The sequence below is a fragment of the Hylobates moloch genome, unplaced genomic scaffold (genome assembly GCF_009828535.3).
Source record: "Hylobates moloch isolate HMO894 unplaced genomic scaffold, HMol_V3 SCAFFOLD_7, whole genome shotgun sequence".
NCBI lineage: Eukaryota > Metazoa > Chordata > Mammalia > Primates > Hylobatidae > Hylobates > Hylobates moloch.
In genome coordinates, this window is record NW_026652282.1 from 93,723,954 (window position 1) to 93,744,750 (window position 20,797).

The window sequence follows — 20,797 nt, forward strand, 5'->3', positions numbered from 1 at the left end:
TTTAATTTTAAGACAATTTTTTATTTTTAAGCAAAGTGTACATGTTTATGCCTTCTTATAATTTTTAAGAAAAACAATTTTTAGTGTTTTTATACACCTTGAATGCAAATTCATGTTTCGCAGTTTTAATTACATGTTATAATAGTAACTTTTAGCAATTTTTAACTTTAATGTAAAACCTGTTAATTTTTTTGTTGTGACTTGAAACTAAAAATGACTCATTTTGTAATTTGGGCAAAGTAGCGAGGAAATATAATGCTTTTTTATTTCGATTTTAAATACTTGGGTAAAATCGGAAAGTGAGTGCTTAGGTAGAAATAAGTAACTACTGAACCAGTGGGAGCAAAGTTTAGTTGGGCAATACTCTTTATGATACTGACAAGTGAAGGCTTATTAGTTCCAAAAGTGCTGGCTTTATTTTTGTAGTCACAGAGTAGTCTAAAGGCAAGGCTTACCCAGCTCCTGGCTCCCACATGAACATTATTTATTTAGTATGCCAGATTTTTTTTCAAGGTGCACTAGCCACTGAGGATATTTTTACTGGTGGGAACTGAGATTTTCTAGACACATAAATTAACTGCTAATGCTGGTTTATTTTAGGGACACGTTCATTGAAACAGTATTCTTACTTAGCTTGAATCCTAAATTTTGTTCCCTTATTATCTCATTAAAGTGATGGATATGTTTGTACAATGAAGACAACTTTTTTTGCACTTTTAGGTTAGAGCTTCAGTATGGGAATTATACTTTGACACAGAAAATTAGGTCTGTAAGTGAAATATAATAAAATGTTCTGGAAAGAAGGATACTCTGCCTTACAACCTCAAGAGAAAAATATACAGCACTAAGGCCTGGTTCTTTCTTCCCTTATTGTTTTGTCATTTTCCTCAACTTTGGGAACTAAAATCTCTTTGCTTAAATGCTGAAATTATAAATTGAAACAGACTCTTGGGTTTTGTTATAAAGGCAAAGTTATAATACTTCTATATATTTTATAGGGTTATATAGTATAATAACTCGAATCTATGGTTGGATTTGACTGAACCTACATAGATACTAATCTGACAGACTTACTGTTGTCATATCTAAGAAATCATTACCCAATCCAAGGTCACAAAGACTCACACCATTGTTTTCTTCTCAGAGTTTGATAGCTTTAGCTTTTATATTTAGGTATTTAATCCGTTTGCATATTTTGTGAGGTAGAGGCCCAGTTGCATTCGTTTGCATGTGGATATCCATTTGTCCCGGCACTATTTTTGGAAAACACTACTATTTCCCCATTATATTGTTTTGACACCCTTGTTGAAAATCAATTAACCATAAAGGTAAGAACAATTTGGAGAATATTACCATTTTAACAATATGAAGTCTTCTAGTCCACGAACATGGAATATCTTTCCACTTATGTAGATCTTCTTTAGTTTCTTTGAACAGTGTTTTATGGTTTTTTTCAGTGTACAAGTCTTATACTTCTTTTGTTAAATTTATTCCTAAGTATTTTATTGTTTTTAATGCTATTGTAAATGGAATTGTTTTCTTAATTTCATTTTTGGATTGTTCATTGCTAGTGTATAGAAACTGTCAAAAGACAAAATCTCAACAAACTTAGTTATAGATCTAACTGGCTTTTTTCATGGTGTATGAATCAGGGAAGCCTCCATTCTACAAAATAGAATGAGACATTCCATTCTACTAGGCAATAGCAGAACAGTGGGTTTTGTAAGGTGGGAAAAAGGAAACAGAACAATAGGAAAAAAATATTGGTTAACATCAGGTTACTTTTTTTGGCAAGGGTTAAAACAGAGGCATCTTCCACATTACATGGACTCAGGTGGAGTAGAATCCCCTATTTTCAGGAAAAACTGGTCTGTTTGGGGATGTATTTGCTTTCTTAAAGTTTTAGTTTGATTATATGGCATTTAGCAGGTGATTCCATTTTGGTTTGGTCTGGTCTGTTGGGGCCTAGTATGGGAGCTCAGTCCAAAACAATGGCCTTCCATAATTTTTGTTGAACAAAACACAATTGATTTTGTATGTTATCTTGCAACCTTGCCCAACTCATTTATCAGCTCTAATAATTTTTGTTGTTGATACCTTAGGATTTTCTCTGTACAAGGTCATGTCATCAGTGAATAGAGACAATTTTAATTCTTCCTTTCCAAACTGGAAGCCTATTATTTCTTTTTCTTACCTAATTGACCTGGCTAGAATCTTCAGTATGATGATGAATTGAAGTGCTGTCAGTGGACATCCCTGTCTTTTTCCTGATGTTAGAAGAAAAGCTTTCAAGTTTCCTATTAAGTGTGATGTTAGCTATGGGTTTTTAATAGATGGCCTTTATCAGGCTGAAGAAATTCTCTTCTATTCACAGTTTTCCATGTGTTTTTATCATGTAAGTTTGTTGAATTTTGATAAATGCTTCTTTGTCAAATGAAATGATCATGTGTGGTTTTGTCTTTCCTTTCATTAATGTAATGTATTACATTGATTGACTTTTGTTATGTTGAATCACCCTCATATTCCTGGGATAAATTCTACTCAGTCATAGTGTTTAATTCTTTTTTATTTATTTTTTTTTTTTGAGATGGAGTCTTGCTCTGTCGCCCAGGCTGGAGTGCAGTGGCGCGATCTCGGCTCACTGCAAGCTCTGCCTCCCGGGTTCTCACCATTCTCCTGCCTCAGCCTCCCGAGTAGCTGAGAGTACAGATGCCTGCCACCACACCTGGCTATTTTTTTTGTATTTTTAGTAGAGATGGGGTTTCACCATGTTAGCCATGGTCTTGATCTCCTGACCTTGTGATCCGTAGGCCTCTGCCTCCCAAAGTGCTGGGATTACAGGCGTGAGCCACCACACCTGCCCCATAGTGTCTAATTCTTTTTATATGTTGCTGGATTTAGATTGCTTTTTCTTTAGCCTATTGTTTGACCCAATTGTTATCTACTGCCTCAGGCAGCCTTCATATTAAACAACTGTTGCTGATTTTTTTAAACAAATGCCCCCAGGAAAAGAACTATTGGTACTGAGTCAGATCATATGAAGACTAGTCCTGGGAATTGGGCTTTTTAACGAAGTTGTCTGACAGATCATATAATGACAGTTCTCTGGGGATGGGTCTATTTGGGGTGCTCCAAACCCAGTTTGCTCCCCTCCAGTGGGTGCCAGGCTGCTGCTTTTTACAGCTACTATGGTTCCAAGGCTGTTGGTTTTCAAAGCTGCTGTTGAGCTGGGTAAAGGAAGATGGGAATTGGGCAAATTAAAACACTACAAAACTTGCTTTTCTTCGAAAACTTAGCTGTTTTACTTGAGTAAATGCTCCTCTGATCATTGTAAACTTTTGCTTAATTTCCAGAATTGTGAAAAAATTAATTTAAAAAAATTTCCAATGTCTTGTAGCTTTTGTGGAAGAGTAGATTTTCAGAACTCTGCCATTCTGGAAGTGCTTTCCCTTGTAACTTTTTAACTTTTCATGGGAAGTTATGTTGTTCTATTTGTGTGTGGGTTAGTGCAAATGATAGTCCTTGCCCAATGAATTCCCTTCCTCAGGTTCTTAAAAAGTTTAAGGAATATAGCAGCTTCTTCTTTTTTTCTCTTTTTGAGACAGAGTCTCGCTCTGTTGCCCAGACTGGAGTGTAGTGGCACGATCTCAGCTCACTGCAATCTCCGCCTCCCTGGCTCAAGCAATTCTCATGCCTCAGCCTCCCGAGTAGCTGGGACTACAGGTGCACACCACCATGCCTGGCTAATTTTTTGTATTTTTAGTGGAGACAGGGTTTCACCATGTTGGCCAGGATGGTCTTGATCTCTTGACCTCGTGATCTGCCCACCTTGGCCTCTCAAAGTGCTGGGATTACAGGCGTGAGCCACTGCGCCCAGTCAGCTTCTTAAAAGCTATAAGACTGAATGTTGGTCAAGGACTGGGAGCTTGTCTTATTCTTCATCATATTCCCAACATTTTGCAAAATGCCTGGTACAAGATGGATGCCAAATAGATATTTGTTGAATGAGTGATTGAATACATAGCTCTGTGCTGGATAAATCTTGGTGGTATACTCTCTTTCCAAATTCTTCCTTCCTTAGTGTGTGAAGGGAGTCTAGTAGCTAAGACTAGTAGCTAAGACAACTAGGAACTATTCTTAACATTGGAAGATTACATATCAAAGATTGAGCTCTTATAATGTGCCAGCAACTGTACTGGATTTTTTATATGCATCATCTCACAGCAACGCTAATGGCAGATATAGAATTACATCATTTTACAGCTGATAGGACAGAGCCCAAGGTCACCTTTCTTGGTCAATGGTGGAGCCAGGACTGCGGAACTAGCTTGGTTGATTCCATAGACCAAGCTTTTAAACACTGCACTCTCTGACAATCCATGGATGGTATGATCAGAGGCATGCAGAAAGCTAAATTTCCCAGTATCTTCCCCATTGGCCTTGCCGCCAGTGATTGAAATGCCCACATAATTTATTGCTTTGGATTAAAGCATTGAAACTATATTCATGTTTGTAGGAAGTGGTAATATACAAAACTATCAACTACCTTAACAGCTTAAAGTGGGTATATCATATTAGCCAGTTAAGGGGCCTGAAGGCTAGCAAAGCCCAGAAGTGATGGGGCCCACCCCAGGGCAGATCTGTATGGAATCCCCCTGTTTAATCTGTTTAAATCTTTTCTTCACAAATGAGCTAGGATCCTTACTGCAGTTGTTGGGCGTTTTCCCTCTTCAGTGCTCCAATTCTGCAATACTCCCAGACAAGGGCTGAACATTATTGTATTTTTTCCTTACTGCATACAACTTTTGGAAAAGCCCTGGCTTTCTTTGACATAAAGCTGTGTTGTCAATGGAGGGGCCCAACGGCTCTTGGCCCCTTCTAGGAATATTTCTTGATAGGAATAATGTCAGGTTCTACTGGAAAGAGACCACCCCTCTGCCAGAAAACTGGCAAAATGGCTTTGATTTCACTGCAGAAGAGTTCTGAATTTTTTCTTTTTTTTTTTTTGAGACGGAGTCTCGCTCCGTCGCCCAGGCTGGAGTGCAGTGACGCAATCTCGGCTCACTGCAAGCTCTGCCTCCCGGGTTCACGCCATTCTCCTGCCTCAGCCTCTCCGAGTAGCTGGAACTACAGGCGCCTGCCACCACGCCCGGCTAATTTTTTTTTGTATTTTTAGTAGAGACGGGGTTTCACCGTGGTCTCGATCTCCTGACCTCGTGATCTGCCCGCCTCGGCCTCCCAAAGTGCTGGGATTACAAGCGTGAGCCACCGCGCCTGGCCAATTTTTTCATTCAGTGAAGAGAATTATCTTCCCAGCCCCTCACCAGTCTATTGTATGTGACTTTTGTTTCTACAGCTGTCTAAAGGATCAATAGGATTTAATGCCTGATTCACATGCTTAACTCAAGGCAGAATAGAATTTGACTTGCTTACTGCAAGGGAAGTGCAAGATTGATGTGATTCAGTTTAGGCCTTTCAACAAGTATTTTGGAGTACCTGCTCTGTGCCCAGCTCCGTGTGGCCTGTGGGAGAGGGTCATCACAAGAGAGACCAGCCATGATTCTGGCCTGCAGGAACTCTTTTGAAGGGATACTAGCCTAACTCATGCGAAACAAGTAACAGGACAATAATGTTTGTGTTCAGACGCCCACATAAATGGTACAGATGGTAAACATGTCAGGTTCCCAGATGGTTGGCTCTCACAGACTGATTAAGGCCACTCCTCTCCAAATCAGGAGATTGTTTTGCCAAGTAAGGACATGAGAAAAGCCCACACCCCTTTGATCTCCTGTTACCACCATTTTATAAAAGAAAGGACGGAATAAAGGACAGTCATTCAATCTGGATCTATTTAGCTTTAGGAAAAGCTCACTGCTTTGTTGTGAGGCACCACACTTTGGGATCTTAGAGCATTCAGAGATGGAAAAAATCAGCAGGCACTAGAGTCCTAAGAAAAGGCTGTGGTGAATAATGAAATCAGAAAATCACTTCCTTCTGGAAGCCCTCCCTGATTGCTTTAGCCAGAGGTGTGACCTCTCTCTCCTTGAGCCCATACCACTTTGCTTTTTCCTTCTGGTACCTCTCAGCGCCTACCTTGTGTTACATGTACTTCTATGTAGAATCAGTGACTCAGCCTTCTTAGTAGATGGTAAGCTTAGGAAGTGGAGGAACACTTCTATGTATGTCATTTCTTACCCCAAAAGGTCTTTGCAGGCATTTACTGTTTTTGTTAAAGTGAAAAAAATCTTCATTCCGTCCCTGCTAAAATTTACACCTGAATGTTTAACTGCCTAGTGGGCATTTCTTCTCGGCTGCTAAAACATATTTCAAACACATAATCCACACAGAACTCTTCCCCGCCGCAGCATCCCCAAACACACACACACGTTTCTTTTTTCACCTTGCAGTCTATATGTCCTTAAATCATTTCTCTAGTAGAAGTCTTAATAGTCACAGATAAAATGTACACAGAACTTTCTAAGTTTTGGATACTTTTAAAAGCAGTTTATATATATTAACAAACCTAGGAGGTTGGCACTATTATTACATCCATTTTACAGATGAGAAAACTGAGGCTCAGAGAGGTTAAATAGTAATAATAACAACATCTAACATTTGAGTGACTACTGGATGTCAAATATTGTATTTAAGTGCTCATTTAAGAATAATGAGGTACAGATAGACCTCCCTGATAATTAATTGAGTCACCACTCCTTGAGGAGGCAATGAAAAAAAAGGGAAAGTCCCCTCATAGAAGCAGAGGCTCTGGTCGTGGGGATGGGCTTTTGAGAAGTAAGCCAGGCTGTGAGGTAGAGAAAAGCCACAACAGTAAGCTTCCAGTGGCTCCGTTAGGAATAGACAATGGTCAGAGGAGAAATATCTTTGTTACCCTGTTCAGTCCACCCTGTTCCCTGCTGGGAAAGCTATCAGCAAGAAAAGCGTTAGGATAAAAACAAGTCAGTTTCACATTAAGTCACCTAACTGGTTATTTTCAGATTATTTTAAGTTTTTAGGTATGTACAAAAAAGTGCAATAGGTGAGACTGAAAGAAAGGTCACCTTGACACATGTTTAATATTCAGAGGTTTATAAAGCAGTATAGGTCTGTGGTTCTCTAAAGTAACTGGCAGTGAGTTATGTTCCTGTTTCCTAAAACAAATCAGCTGACTTTGAGCTGGGAGACTTACAGCTGTGAACGCTTCTTCCTTTAGTCCATTTAGAGGAAAAGAAAATTTGAAGAGTGAGAATGAGTTGTCCCCTATCCCAGAGAAGGTGAGGATCAGGAAGAAACAGCAGTTACTGGCTATAGTAAGATCTGAGGTAAGGGCCTTTCTGGGAGGTTTGAAAAAGTCTACTGATCTTTTAAGAACTGCATCCTACTCCCTTCAGTGAATGGCTGCACATAGAAATGGGCCCAATGTGTACTGTGTTAGATTTCAGTTCTTTAGAAGATAGCCTTGTTGTGTGAAAGGATGTGTTTAAAAAGCTGCCTCTACAGAAATGACCCTCAAGAGAATGAGTTTTGTTTTTAGTTGCCAATCAAGCTGGGCTCTGAAGAGGAGAAAAACGCCCAAAAGGGAAATCAGTGGCAATGCAAAAGTTCCCGAAGAGGAAGAAATGTTCAAGCACCTTTCTTCCCTCAGCATTGTAGTGAGCTTGCTGAGTCATACTTTCATTAAGCAGTGCAGCATTTTTTTTTTTTTTTTTTTTTGTAAACCACTGCAGCAGACATTTGAGAACAAGAAATAGGTTTTGACAAAAGTTTAGGTCCAGATACTGATTGGAAATAGCCCCTACCTTTTACATGTACTCTCTGTCTAGCACAATTTGATATTTAACCACTCAGATCACTAATCCATGGCGAGTTCCATTTTTAAGAAGGAGATATGTTCTTACCCAAGGATTACTGAGACATTTTGTTCTAAGCTGGCTCTGTTGTTGCAGTTAGCTAGCAGACTTAGTTCCCAAGCTGGGCTGCCAATAGCAATGGCAACACAGGTGCAGACTCACAAAATCAGTCAACTGAAAGCCCTATCTTTAATTTCAAACTAGGGCTAAGCCTCACTACTTAGAACTAAATGGAGGAAGGTGAGGCTAGGTTGAAGGAGGAGGTTGAAAACTGTTTTAGAACGCATTTTTTTTAAAGCATAATTTTCCATTTGCAAGTGCATACAGCAGTCAGAATTAGCCCAATGGGGTTTCCTGGCAGATGTTATAATTTTGTGTTGGCGGTGATGGACTCTAAAAAGAACTAGTGCAACAGAATTAAGACTAATGCAATGGCTTATTCTAGCCATGAGATGGCAGCAGAGGGTGGTAGGAGCTCACTGCCTACTACAGAGGAGAGTTCTGGAAGTAAAGGGGAGTCTGTGTTGGAAAGCTTCTTACCAGGAAGGAAGAAAGTGTCAGAGCAATTGAACAGGAGAGGCTGGAAACTCACTAAAGCCAAGTAAGAAATCACAGAAAGTGTGGTTAGGTCAGCTGTGGGTTGCAGTCCTACTAGTTTAGGGGACATACCTTGAAGAATAAATACATCAAAGCAGAAAGCATGCTAATGACCTATGAAAGACAGCAGAGGGGAAATCTAATGAAAGCTCAAGAGGCAAGGCATTGTGATGGGATAATTCTTTGAGAGGTTGTTGCGTTTTGGGAGCTGAGTCCCCATGAAGTACCAAGCCCAGTGCTGGGAGGATGCTATAGGTCCAGTGGTCCACAATCCCTTTTTCAAAACTCTTGGGGCCAGATTTGTTTTGGAATTCTAAATTTGTCAGATTTTAGAACAGTAATATGCTGTCTATGCCATATATTAGATAACACTCCCAGTGAGGTTTCAGGCAGCACCCATAATTAGAGTTCCAAAATTTAGCAAATAAAAATACAGGATGCCCAATTAAATTTGAATTTCAGCTAAATAGCAAAAAATGTTTTAGTATAACTAAATGCCCCTTATAATTTTGGGACATGCTTATACAAAAACTTTATTCATTATGTATCTGAAATTTAAATTTAACTGTGTCCTATGTTTTACCTGGCAACTCTAGTATAATCAAACACAATAAATTTTCAGCAGTGAAACCTGGGAATGCTTAGACGCAATGGGATAAATAAACACCATAAATTGCCTCCCATCAGTGCATATCAGGTTTTGCCACCATATGAGAGGTTTGATAGGGAATTTATTTTTAAAAACTTTGGGTTTTCAGAACTTGGTGGGCTTGGTGATCATGGTATTTCCCCTGCCAGGTGAGTATTACTCACCTGCCAGGTGGGTTTTGGAATTTTGGACCTGTAATTGTCCAATAAATGTTTTTAAACTGAGAAATCCACAATGAGATGTGTTCATACCTTCGGTGTATCCAGTTTTTAAGGGTCAAGGTCCCTCCTTTTTTTTTCTTTCAAGACACAGGATGTGGTCAGGTACTGCAGATCCTGAAGGGTTGGGGTATGTGGAAGACAAAGTGAGGTATACTCAAGTAGTTTTTACATTTATAGGAAAGCTTGGCTGGAGGGTTTAATGACCTGCTGTGGGCTGCCCACTTCCTTTCAAATCTTCAGGATGAAATCAGAATGAAGGAGGTGGAGGAGACTTAATCCCTAGCTATACCAAAGAACACATTTTTTTTTTTTTTTTTGAGACGGAGGCTCGCTCTGTTGCCCAAGCTGGAGTGCAGTGGCGCAATCTCGGCTCACTGCAAGCTCCGCCTCCCGGGTTCACGCCATTCTCCTGCCTCAGCCTCTCCGAGTAGCTGGGACTACAGGCGCCCGCCACCACGCCCGGCTAATTTTTTTGTATTTTTTTAGTAGAGACGGGGTTTCACTGTGGTCTCGATCTCCTGACCTCGTGATTCGCCCGCCTCGGCCTCCCAAAGTGCTGGGATTACAAGCGTGAGCCACCGCGCCCGGCCCAAAGAACGCATTTTGAAAATGTATACTGTACATTGAACTCTGACTCTGGCTTGGTCTCTCATTTGTGGAGTGGGACTTGGGGCAAGCTTTTGTGTTTGGTCTTTATCTGTGTAATGGTGGTGTTGCCTATGCCTGTCTTCCTCACAGGACTGTTGTGAAGATCAAATGCATCAGGGATGGGAAAGTGCTTTGAAACATTCTCAACACCAAATAGATGGAAGCAGGCATTTTCATGTATTTTTTTTATCATAACAGGATAATGTGGGCTGCATGCTCAAAGATGTTTCTAATAAGGTAGTGTGGTAGGGTTAGGAGATTGGTCTCTGCAGTCAGACAGACTGACCTGGAGTTCACATTCCAGCCCCACCACTCCCTGGCTGGATTACCTTGGGCAAGTTACTTAACCTTTCCAGCCCTCAGTTTCCTCATCAGCAAAATGAGGATTACAATAGTAACTCATGTCATGAGGTCATTATGAGGATTAAGAGAGTTAATTAAATGCCTGGCAACTAGGAAGCCAGTGTTATTATTTTTCATCATGAATTACTATAGGAATTAAACAAGAAAGCACTCAATAAATGTTAGTTCTTTTCATCATTATGACTTACGAGATGTACAATTGTCACTTCTGGATATGTAGTCTTGAAGTGACTGTATATGTGATTTGACACACTCTATGTGCTATGGTTTGGACATGGTTTGTTTGTCCCCACTAAAACTAATTTTGAATTTGATCCCCAGTGTGGTGGTGTTGGGAGGTAGGGCCTAGTGAAAGGTGTTTGGGTCATGAGGGTGTATCCCTCATGAATGGCTGTTCTTGCAGGAGTGAGCTCTCATTCCTGTAAGACCGTATTAGTTCTTGCAGGGATGGATTTGTTTCTTTGAGAGTGAGTTGTAATAAGGCCAGGATGCCCCTCAGGCTCTCCTTTCTTCACACCTGTCTGCTTTCACTTTGACCTTCTCTGCCATGTTGTGACACAGCACAAATGCCCTCTCCAGAAACCAGGGCCATGCCCTTGAACTTCTCAGCCTGCAGAACTGTGAGCTAAGTAAACCTCTATTCTTTATAAATAACCCAGTCTCAAATATTTTTTATTAGCAACACAGAATGAACTAGAATACCTAGTTCATGCCTAGACAGAGTTTGCATGCATCAGCACTGTTTCCATTATTTGTTCCTCTGAATGTTTTGAGGGTATGTTCTGTCATGCCAATTACTGGCTTAGAATTCTGGAAAGGAGACTGATAGTGGTGGTAGTAGGCGGTAGGGATGGTGAGGTAGGGGAGGAATAACGTGTTGGAGAAATACATCCAATTGCAGTCAGTATGGTCCTCATTGTATAGTCAGATCCGATAAATAAGTCTAACAAATTCCAGAGTGAACAAACTGAATTGTTATACAAGACACATTTTAGAGGGTTGGAGACAACTTGGTAGATAAAAGAGAGAATTTTTCATTGAGAAAGATTGGCAAGTCAGGATTGCAGGAAGTATGGCTTTTTCAGGGCTGACTGACAAGTTGAGGTATCTCAGGGTATTTTTCAAAGCTGAGATGGAAGATTGCCTAAGCATGGTTTTGATTCAAAGCAAAAAACTTAACATTCAGAGGACATGAGCAGACACTTCTCAAAAGAAGACATACGAGTGGCCAATAAACATATGAAAAAAATGCTCAACATCACTAATCATCAGAGAAATGCAAATCAAAGCCACAATGAAATACCATCTCATACCAGTCAGAATGGCGATTATTAAAAAGTCAAAAAGCAACAGATGTTGGTGAGACTGTGGAGAGAAGGGAAGACATACACTGTTGGTGGGAATGCAAATTAGTTCAGCCACTGTGGAAAGCAGTTTGGAGATTTCTTAAAGAACATAAAATAGAGCTACCATTTGACCAAGCAATCCCACTACTGGTTGTATACCCAAAGGAAAATAATTCATTCTATCAAAAAGATACCTATACCTGCATATTAATTGCAGTGCTGTTCACAATAGCAAAGACATGGAATCAACCCAAGTGCCCATCAGCAGTGGATTGGATAAAGAAAATGTGATACATAGACACCATAAAATACTTTGCCATAAAGATGAATGAAATGTCCTTTGCAGCAACATGGATGGAGCTGGAGGTGATTCCTAAGCAAACTAATGCAGGAACAGAAAACCAAATACCACATGTTCTCACTTATGAGTGGGAGCTAAACATTGAATACACATTAATGTAAAGATGGGAACAACAGACACTGGGAATCACTAGATAGGGGAGAAATGGGGGCTTAGGCTGAAGGACCACCTGTTAGGTATTATGTTTACTGCCTGGGTGATGGGATCATTGAGACCCCTAGCCTCAGCACTGAGCAATTTACCCATGTAACAAACCTACACGTGTGCCCTTTAATAAAATTCGAAGCTGGGTGTGGTGGCTCATGTCTTTAATCCCAGCACTTTGGGAGGCTAAGGCGGGTGGATTACCTGAGGTCAGGAGTTCGAGAGCAGCCTGGCCAACATAGTGAAACCCCATCTCTACTAAAAATATAAAACATTAGCTGGGCGTGGTGGTGAGCGCCTGTAATCCCAGCTACTAGGGAGGCTGAGACAGGAGAATTGCTTGAACCCGGGAGGTGGAGGTTGCAGTGAGCCGAGATCGCACCATTGCACTCCAGCCTGGGCAACAAGAGCAAAATTTCGTCTTTAAATAAATAAATACATAAAATTTGAAATAAAATAGCAAAAAAACTTGCTCAAAATGGCTTTTACCAGGTGATTATTCAGGAACATGGCCTAAAGACACGAATGCATCTTGGCTCCTGTGTGCTTAATGTAACCAGGAACAGTGTGTCCTGTTCTTCCCTGCCCCTCCAACCATCCACCACACTCCTACACCTTTCTTGCCCTCGCCACACACTCTGTCTTTCTCTGGTAGAGAAAGGAAGGATCCTTAATGCTTGGAGGGCTTTTAAGAAGTCATTTTCCATCTGTTTCCAGGGAAGACCACCCCAAATGTAGCCAGCTCAATTAAGCCAGCAACATTCACTGAGCATCTACTCTGTGCCAGGCCCCATGCCAAGTACTTGGGACACAGGCATGACTTCAGTGGTCAGAATCTCATTCCTGAAGGGAACACCTAACAGATAATAACAAAATCAGATTCCTGTTCTACCATGATAGGGTTCCCAGTGTCTGACAAAAGCTATAATGAAGTCAAGAGACTTTCTTGCTAATGACTGAAACAGGAAACTAAACTCACAAGAGAACATGGTTCATGTAGTTGAAGGGAAAATCAAATTAGCTGGAATCCCGAGAGAGTAATTATTTCTGTGGAGTATCAAGACCGTAGGGGCCCTGGTAGCTTGATTTTAAAGAGAGTTGTAATTATTCTAATCCATGTCCTTTCTCCTTCCTTCTAGGGACCTTCCTTCCTTCCTTTCTCCTTCCTTCTAGCATGTGGTGGGCTTTTAATAATAATGACTTTCTGAGAAGTTGACTATGTGCCAGGCATGCCTTTAATCCTTAATCCTCATGATGACTCTATGAGGGTGGTATTGTTGCTGTTCTACCGATGAAGAAACTGAGACACAGAGAGACTAAATGTTTTGTCTAGTAAGTGGTGAGAGCCAGGTTTTGAACCCAGGTCTATCTGAGTACACCACTAGTGCTCTAACTTGGGGTCATCAGACTGTAGCCTCTGGGCTAAATCTAGCCCATTGCCTGCTTTTATAAATGAAGTTTTATGGGAATACAGCCACATTCATTTGTTTATGTATTACCTGTGGTTGCTTTTATGCAGAGTTGAGTAATTACAACAGAGACCATAAGGTCAACAGTGTCTAAAATATTTGCTATGGGACCTCTATAGAAAGAGTTCTGGGCCCTGCTGTAACCATAATACTACACAGTCTCTGGTATGTAGGCATTGGAGTAAGACAGACGTGAGGTCCGACTCTGGCGTTGCCATTTATTAATAGTATGCCTTTGGACAAGTCCTTTTACTTCTCTGTGCTTCCATATCCTCCTCTGTAAAATGAGAATAATAATACTGCTTACAGGGTAGCTGTGAGGATTAGATGAGCTACTATGCATGAAAGGTTCTTAGCACAGGTCTGGTTGCCTGGCACATAGTAAACTCTTAAAAGTGGTAGTTAAATTACTTGGAGCAGTAATGAGAACAGATAGAATATGGCTGTGTGCCTGGCACATAGTGAATGTTCACTTAAATACCAAATACCTGTATTTGTTTGTTTCTTATTCTTGATGACATTTCTAGTGCCTTGAGTTGTTGAAGAAAAGACTGAAGTTTAGGGCAGGAGGTAGAAGTATGAGGATTAGCAGGACAGGGCAGTGAACAGGGTGGTTTCGGCCTGGAGGGGGACTGACAGCAGGGGATTCACTCTAGCATAAGCCATTAAAAGCTTTAAGCCAGAACCATATATGACCACAATGAAGTGTGTATGTGTAGGGCCTGGGAAGAAAGTCCCCAGTTCTGTGATGTTTTTCTTTTTTCTTTCTTTCTTTTTTTTTTTTTTTTTTTTGGTGTCTTCAAAATCCTTCTCTTGTGTTGCAATTCAATGGACTCTGATTCCCTTCTTTGATTAATGTGATGTTTTCTTAAAGATTGCAGTTTATGCTGACCTCCCCATTCTCCTAGTTCCTGCAGCAACTGTAGAAAAAAATAATGACTGTCAGATATACTTCTTTGTTCTTAGTCGGGCTTGGTTGATGCCTCTGATTAGATCCTCAACTCCTTTAGGATAGCAACCATGGCTGTTCACATCTCCCAGGTTAAGGGAGAGGGAGGGTGTTGGTGCTATTAAACAAAGAAGGGATGTGTTTTTGTTTGTGGTGTGTGTGTGTGTTTGTGTGTGTGTATGTGTGTGTGTGCATGTGTGTTTCTGACTGGGAAGTACCTAAAATGAAAGGATAATAAATTTCAGAGGCAAGGTCTTTGGGAGATAAATGAAACACAACAATGTTTCAATGTCCTATTAAGCTAGGGAGGAAAAAAAAAAAACTAGAAAAAACAAATGTGGCAAACAAAAACTGCAGGACCATAGTTGGAAGAGGTTCCTGAAGAGGGTGGGAGCTATATCTCTTAATTATGTAGACGGAAGAGGAGGTTACCTACCATGTGATGAAAATTCCTACCATTAGAGAGGTAAGCCTTTGGATTACGGCTCTGATGTTTCTGGTAGCCATCTTTTTCTAATATCTCTGTGAAGGTCAGCCCCTGACTCCTAAGGTGAGTTGCTTCATAAACAATTTACCACTTGCAAGTCTGTGAGAGGAGACAGAGGATAGATAAGTTTTCCTGAGAGAGGAAAGGATGAGCTCTGTCTCCTCTAGGGAAAGCAATTGCCTTCTTCTCCTGGCAGTTTTTCATTTTTCATAATCTATATTGGGCACGCCGTACCCCTTATTCAAGTGGGATACATATTTCCTGTCACTGATATAAACATCATTCATGTAAATTCTCTTTTTCCTTGCCAGTCTGAGATGGAAAGCCTATGGCTCTTGCAGCAGAGGTAATTAGGGAGTAGGGCCACAGATCAGTTAAGACCTAACGCCCTGAGGGAACAAGTGAATTCTCTCTCAAGTTTAGTTTCTGCATAATATGACTTCTAGATGATTCTGTTTCATGTGAATATCAAGGCTTTAATGAGTGTCTACCACCCAGAATTCTCTGGCGATATTTACTTTCCTTAACTGTGGTTATCATATACTTCTCTGAAGAAATGAAAAGATGCAAAACTGGAACCGACAAACTCAGTTCCTGGCTTCTCAAGGATATGGTGGTGGTTTTTGTTTTGTTTTGATTTTCCCTTTCACTTAGAGCTCATATTAATACTCCGTGTATTTTAGTCATTCATAACATTTCTTAGGTGTCATATTGTGTAGTCATCATGTTCAAATGCCTGGGAGCCTGAGTTTAATGCTGTTCTCGGAGTTCATTCTGTAAAACTTCAATATTGATTAGAAGAGTACTATCTATATATGATCACATTTGTGTTTCAGAATGATCAGTCTTTGCAGTTTGGAAGATGAATTGGCAAAAGGGATGGGAGTAGGATGATAGCATGGCTGGAGGCAGGGGGACTGATTAGGAGTCTACTGTAATTGTATAGGTTAGAGGTAATAAAGACCTGAATTAGAGCAGTGGAAGTTGAAAAGAAGTGACGTTAAAGAAGATATTTTGGAGATAAAATTGACAATGTCTAGCAATCAGTTGCATGAGTAGGTGGAAGGCAAAGAGGAGTTGAGGTTTATGCAGAAGGAGGATATCTCTGCTACAAAATGATGGAGAGGAATTAGGAGCTCATGAGGAAGCCTGGGTTTGGAACAGACACTGTTGAGTTCATTTTAGTTGTGGTGACTTACTGTCCTGGTTTGCTTGGGGTTGAGGGAATTCCGAGGACACGGAACTTTCAGTGCTAAAACTAGGTCCTGGGTAAACCTCAAGTTTAGGATATGTTGGATTTGAGGTATATATGGATGGTGTTCAGCAGGTGATCAGGCAGGTAGTGTGGTGTGTAGGAAGGACATCAGAGTCAGAGTCAGAGGCACAGCTTGGGGAGTTGCCTATATAGAGATGATGGGTGAAACCACAGGAGTTGGTATAATAATTAAGGAAAAATGCATAGCATGAGATTGTAACTACCGCAAATCCTTTGTGGAATGAGAAGGGACATAAATGAATGAATAAAATAATTAAGAGGAAATGGTGAGAGAGAAAAAGGCAGCAGGCTGGAGGTGGTGGCACACCTACCTATGTAAGTTGGCTGTAAAAAGAAACCTGAGGCTGAGCCACGAGAGGTCAAAAGTGGACCAGAACACAATGATGATGTCATAGAAGTCAATAAAGAAGGAAATTTTTAAAAGATGAGGGTTGATGTAGATTAATATTTGAGGATAGGTGATAGGTTCTGGTGATTAAGAAAAATAATTTTCTATGGAGTCCTGAAATCAGATTACAAGATACTGATAGAGAGTGGGAAGTAAAGAAGTATGGGCAGCAAGCTTAGATTCATCTTTCTGCCAGCAGTGAAGAGAAGGGAAAAAGTAGTAGCCTCCTTCAAACATCAGCTCAAGATCCAACTCTTCTTGGAAGTTTTCCTGAACTTCATATGCCTGCTGTTCTTCCCCTTCTATAATGTAAACATATATCAAAATATCACATTGTATTCCATAAATAAATACAATTATGTCAATTAAAAATAAAATAAAATTTAAAAATGCTCCTATAATATCCAGAGGCTAGACCACACTGTGTAGAAAAAAAAAAGAAAAAAAAAAAAACTAAGTAATATACTTCATTATTTCCTGATTGCTTCAGTGTGATTGGCTGATCTCCCTGTTAGACTCTAAGCTTCTTTAGGGCAGAGACTATGGCTTATTTGGTAAACCACAGTGCCCACAAGAAAGACCTTCAGAAATATTTGCTGGTTGTTAGGATGGAAAGATTCTTCAGGTCAGATTTTCTTAACTTGAACACTATTGGCTTTGGGGGCTGTATAATTCTTTATTCTTGGAGACTGTTCTGTGTACTGTAGGGTGTTTAGTATTTCCCCAGCCTCTACCCACTAATTGACAATGGCACCTACCCTCAATTGTGATAACCAAAAGCCTCTCCAGACATTGCCAAATGCTCCCAATGGGCAGACGGGTGGGTGGAGGGGTGGTGGGGAGGGAAATCAGCCCTGAGAACAACTGCTTTCAGTGATCTGGGCCTAGTCTGTTTATCCCTTTGTCCTTCAGCAGGGGCAATCCAAAGTCTTCCTTGAGTGAGAAACACTATTACCCAGTTCACAGCCTACAGAAAGACATGTATAACCTTCTTGGTTATTTGTTTTCAGTTTTGAGACCCTTAAAGTCATTCTTTTCTTTGCTTCTCCCCGGAGTGAGTGAATGGCTCCGTACTTGCACTTAAACAGCAAGTACTGAAACAATGCCAACATACTTCCCTTATGATCCGGAATATCAAAGTTAAGCTAGAAAGAGGTCTAGTTACAGCAGCAGTGTGTGATGTTTCTGCAACAATAAGGGAAGTATTTATGAATTTGTTCATACAGTGCAACTAATAGTTAATAATACTTATTCTTTTCAAAGCATCTTTCCAATATTAGATTGTAACTCTGCTGGTAGCCTCCTCAGAGACTGGCCAGAGAATAGAGACATCAGAAAAAGAGAGAGAGTTGTAAAAGAAAGGTAGAGAAGGTTTCAGTGCTCATTCAGAGCAGAGAACTCAGGAGACGTTGACTCTCGTTCCTCAGGTTGAACTTGAAATGTCTTCCTGAGACTTTATGTATCATCCCAATGGGGCCTGTGGTCCCAGGAAGATGTTTATTTGTTATGGTCACAGGGAATGAATGGATGTGGGTTAAGCTGGACTAGGAGTGAGAATAAGGAAAATCCCTGATCTCTCACCTTTTCCAGGCTTTGATCCTTGCTATTGCCCTTGAATCTTCTTACTGCCCTATGGTGAAGTCCAATAAACCAGTCAGCACATCTTTATCAAGTACCTCCTAAATACTCTTAAGACACTAAAGAGTGATGCATCCAAATAAAAAGAATCGAGGTTGTGCAAGGCATAGCTCATTCTTCCTGTTTCTTAACAGAGCATGGCAATTTATTGCAGTAAGCATTTTCCATGTTTTCTCAGGTGTTGTCCCCATGACAGCCCAAGATAGGCATGATTAGTATCTATCCTTTTTTTACAGAGAAAGAAATATGAGGCTCATTCAGGTTAAATCATGCCAGGGGCGTATAGCTACAAGGTGACAAGAGCTGAGATTCAAGCCCCCATCTGTTCAACTCTAAAGCCTGTGGCTCTTATCCATGGTGTTAGTGTGGTTTAGGATTTACTTATCTAGTCAAGTTTCTCTTCATTTTTTTTTTCAAATGGGTAAGTGATTCCACTTTATAGAAGGAAGAACTGAAGACCAAAAAATATAAATGACTTTCTCAGAATGACGTGGTAGTGGTGGTGGTGATGTTAGGAAACATCTCTGTTTTCATATTTTTAAAATGAAGATTATATTCATTTGTTGCTGCTTTTTTTTTTTTTTTTTAACCACATGGCTATTTTCCTACAGCTATTCTGTCATTGTAGGCTTTGCCTATCACATCAGACCTTGCCCTGTAGCATACAGATTGTTTTAACCTAGGCTTCAACTCATGGCTGTGCAGATCGTCTCCTGATTTTGTTTGTAGAATGAAAACTCCATTAGGTTAAGGGTTGTGGCTATATGTGCTTGCCATCATATTCCCAGTCTCAGGATAATATCTGGCACACAGTAGGTGATTAATAAATATTTGTGGGATGAATGAATGAATGTATTAACTTTCCAGTTCTGGTGCCCCGATCAGTTCTTTTGACATACTGCTATACATAGCTTAATGTAAAGACTGGTTACATCCCGCAGCCACAGACCCTGTCAGGGCACTGTCCTGTGAACAGAGCTGCTTACCTGCTTTGCTCTGCATAGTACCTACAAACTTCAGTTAGTCCATGCAGGACTGATACCTAAGTCACTGTGTACTTGAAAAAGTTAATAGGACTGTACAGGCCTATATAAGTTTAACTTAGAACTTGGTACAGATGACAAAAATGATTAGTTGTGCCAAAGTGAACTCCCAATGTGCAATGAATCAAATGCATTTTACTACGAGGTGTATGTATATACAAATACATGCTCCCAAACTAAATAATATAGCTAAGGTTAGAACCAATTACCAGTCTTTCATCACTAGGAATCCATGAAGCTAATAGACAGGAATGGCTACCTATGCTCTGGTCTGGATTTATCATCCTGTTGTTGGGTCATTAACCAAGTATTTCAGTATCCTATAGCAGCCCAAGCCAGTATAGATCAGACTGGCTACTTCCTCACAATGGAACTGATAACTAACTGTGGAGAGTTCATAGGTCCTACAAATGCTCAAAGTTCAGCTTGGTGAAGCTTACACTCCCGTTACTGCAATTCTAGTGCATTGGTGATCTCTCTTCTAAAATGCCAATTGCACATTGTGGGCAAAACCTGTAGATTCGCCTCCTGTACTGTACTTAGGAATGCTATGTTTTTTTGTTGTTGCTGTTGTTTTGTGGTTTTCTTATTTTATTTTATTTATCTTATGTTATCTTATTTTATTTTATTTTTGAGACAGAATCTCACTCTGTCGCCAGGCTGGAGTGCAGTGGCACAATCTCTGCTCACTATAACCTCCACTGGGTTCAAGCGATTCTCCTGCCTCAGCTTCCTGAGTAGCTGGGATTACAGGCACGCACCACCACGCCCAGCTAACTTTTTGTATTTTTAGTAGAGACGGGGTTTCACCACGTTGGCCAGGATGGTTTCAATCCCTTGATCTCATAATCCACCCGCCTTGGCCTCCCAAAGTGTTGAGATTACAGGCGTGAGCCACTGGGCCTGGCCCACTATGTTTTAAGTTTGTTACAAATTTGTTACCAAATGTCAGTGTCCTAGAAGAAGTTGCACAGACCATTTTGATTGGCAGAAATAAAAATATACTCCCAGGTGGAGTGTTACATACATGAGTATCCCCTGGTTTCTTGGGGGTGTCAATTCAGGATTTGCTTGCTGTTTTATACTATAAATACATCTGGTTGCAAAGGGCCTATAAACAGTCTGTTTCCTGTCGCAGTGTGGTAAGGTAAGTAAACTGCCAATTGCACATCAAGGGCAAAAGCAGTAGAATCTCCTCCCGTACTGAGGAATGCTATGTTCTAAGTTTGTTACAGACTTGTTACAAAATGCTGGTGTCCTGGAAACAGTTGTACAGACCCATTTTTATTGGCTGAGATAGAAATATACTTCTGGGTAGGGTGTTACATACAAGAGTGTTCCCTGGTTTCTTTTTTTTTTTTTTTTTTTGAG

At 40.4% G+C, this 20,797-nt stretch overlaps 2 protein-coding genes across 3 annotated transcripts in view; one reads left to right on the forward strand and one right to left on the reverse strand.

Annotated features, from left to right (window-relative positions):
- Nucleotides 1–20,797, reverse strand: part of TRPC5 (transient receptor potential cation channel subfamily C member 5) — a 317,096-nt gene that overhangs the window by 88,947 nt on the left and 207,352 nt on the right. The window lies entirely within an intron of this gene.
- TRPC5OS (TRPC5 opposite strand) overlaps nucleotides 15,019–20,797 on the forward strand; it is a 36,574-nt gene continuing 30,795 nt past the window's right edge. The window contains exon 1 of one of the 2 annotated variants that reach the window (XM_058441468.1): nucleotides 15,019–15,060. The gene's annotated coding sequence lies outside the window, so the exon portion shown is untranslated. The other variant, XM_032757490.2, reaches the window with a different exon arrangement.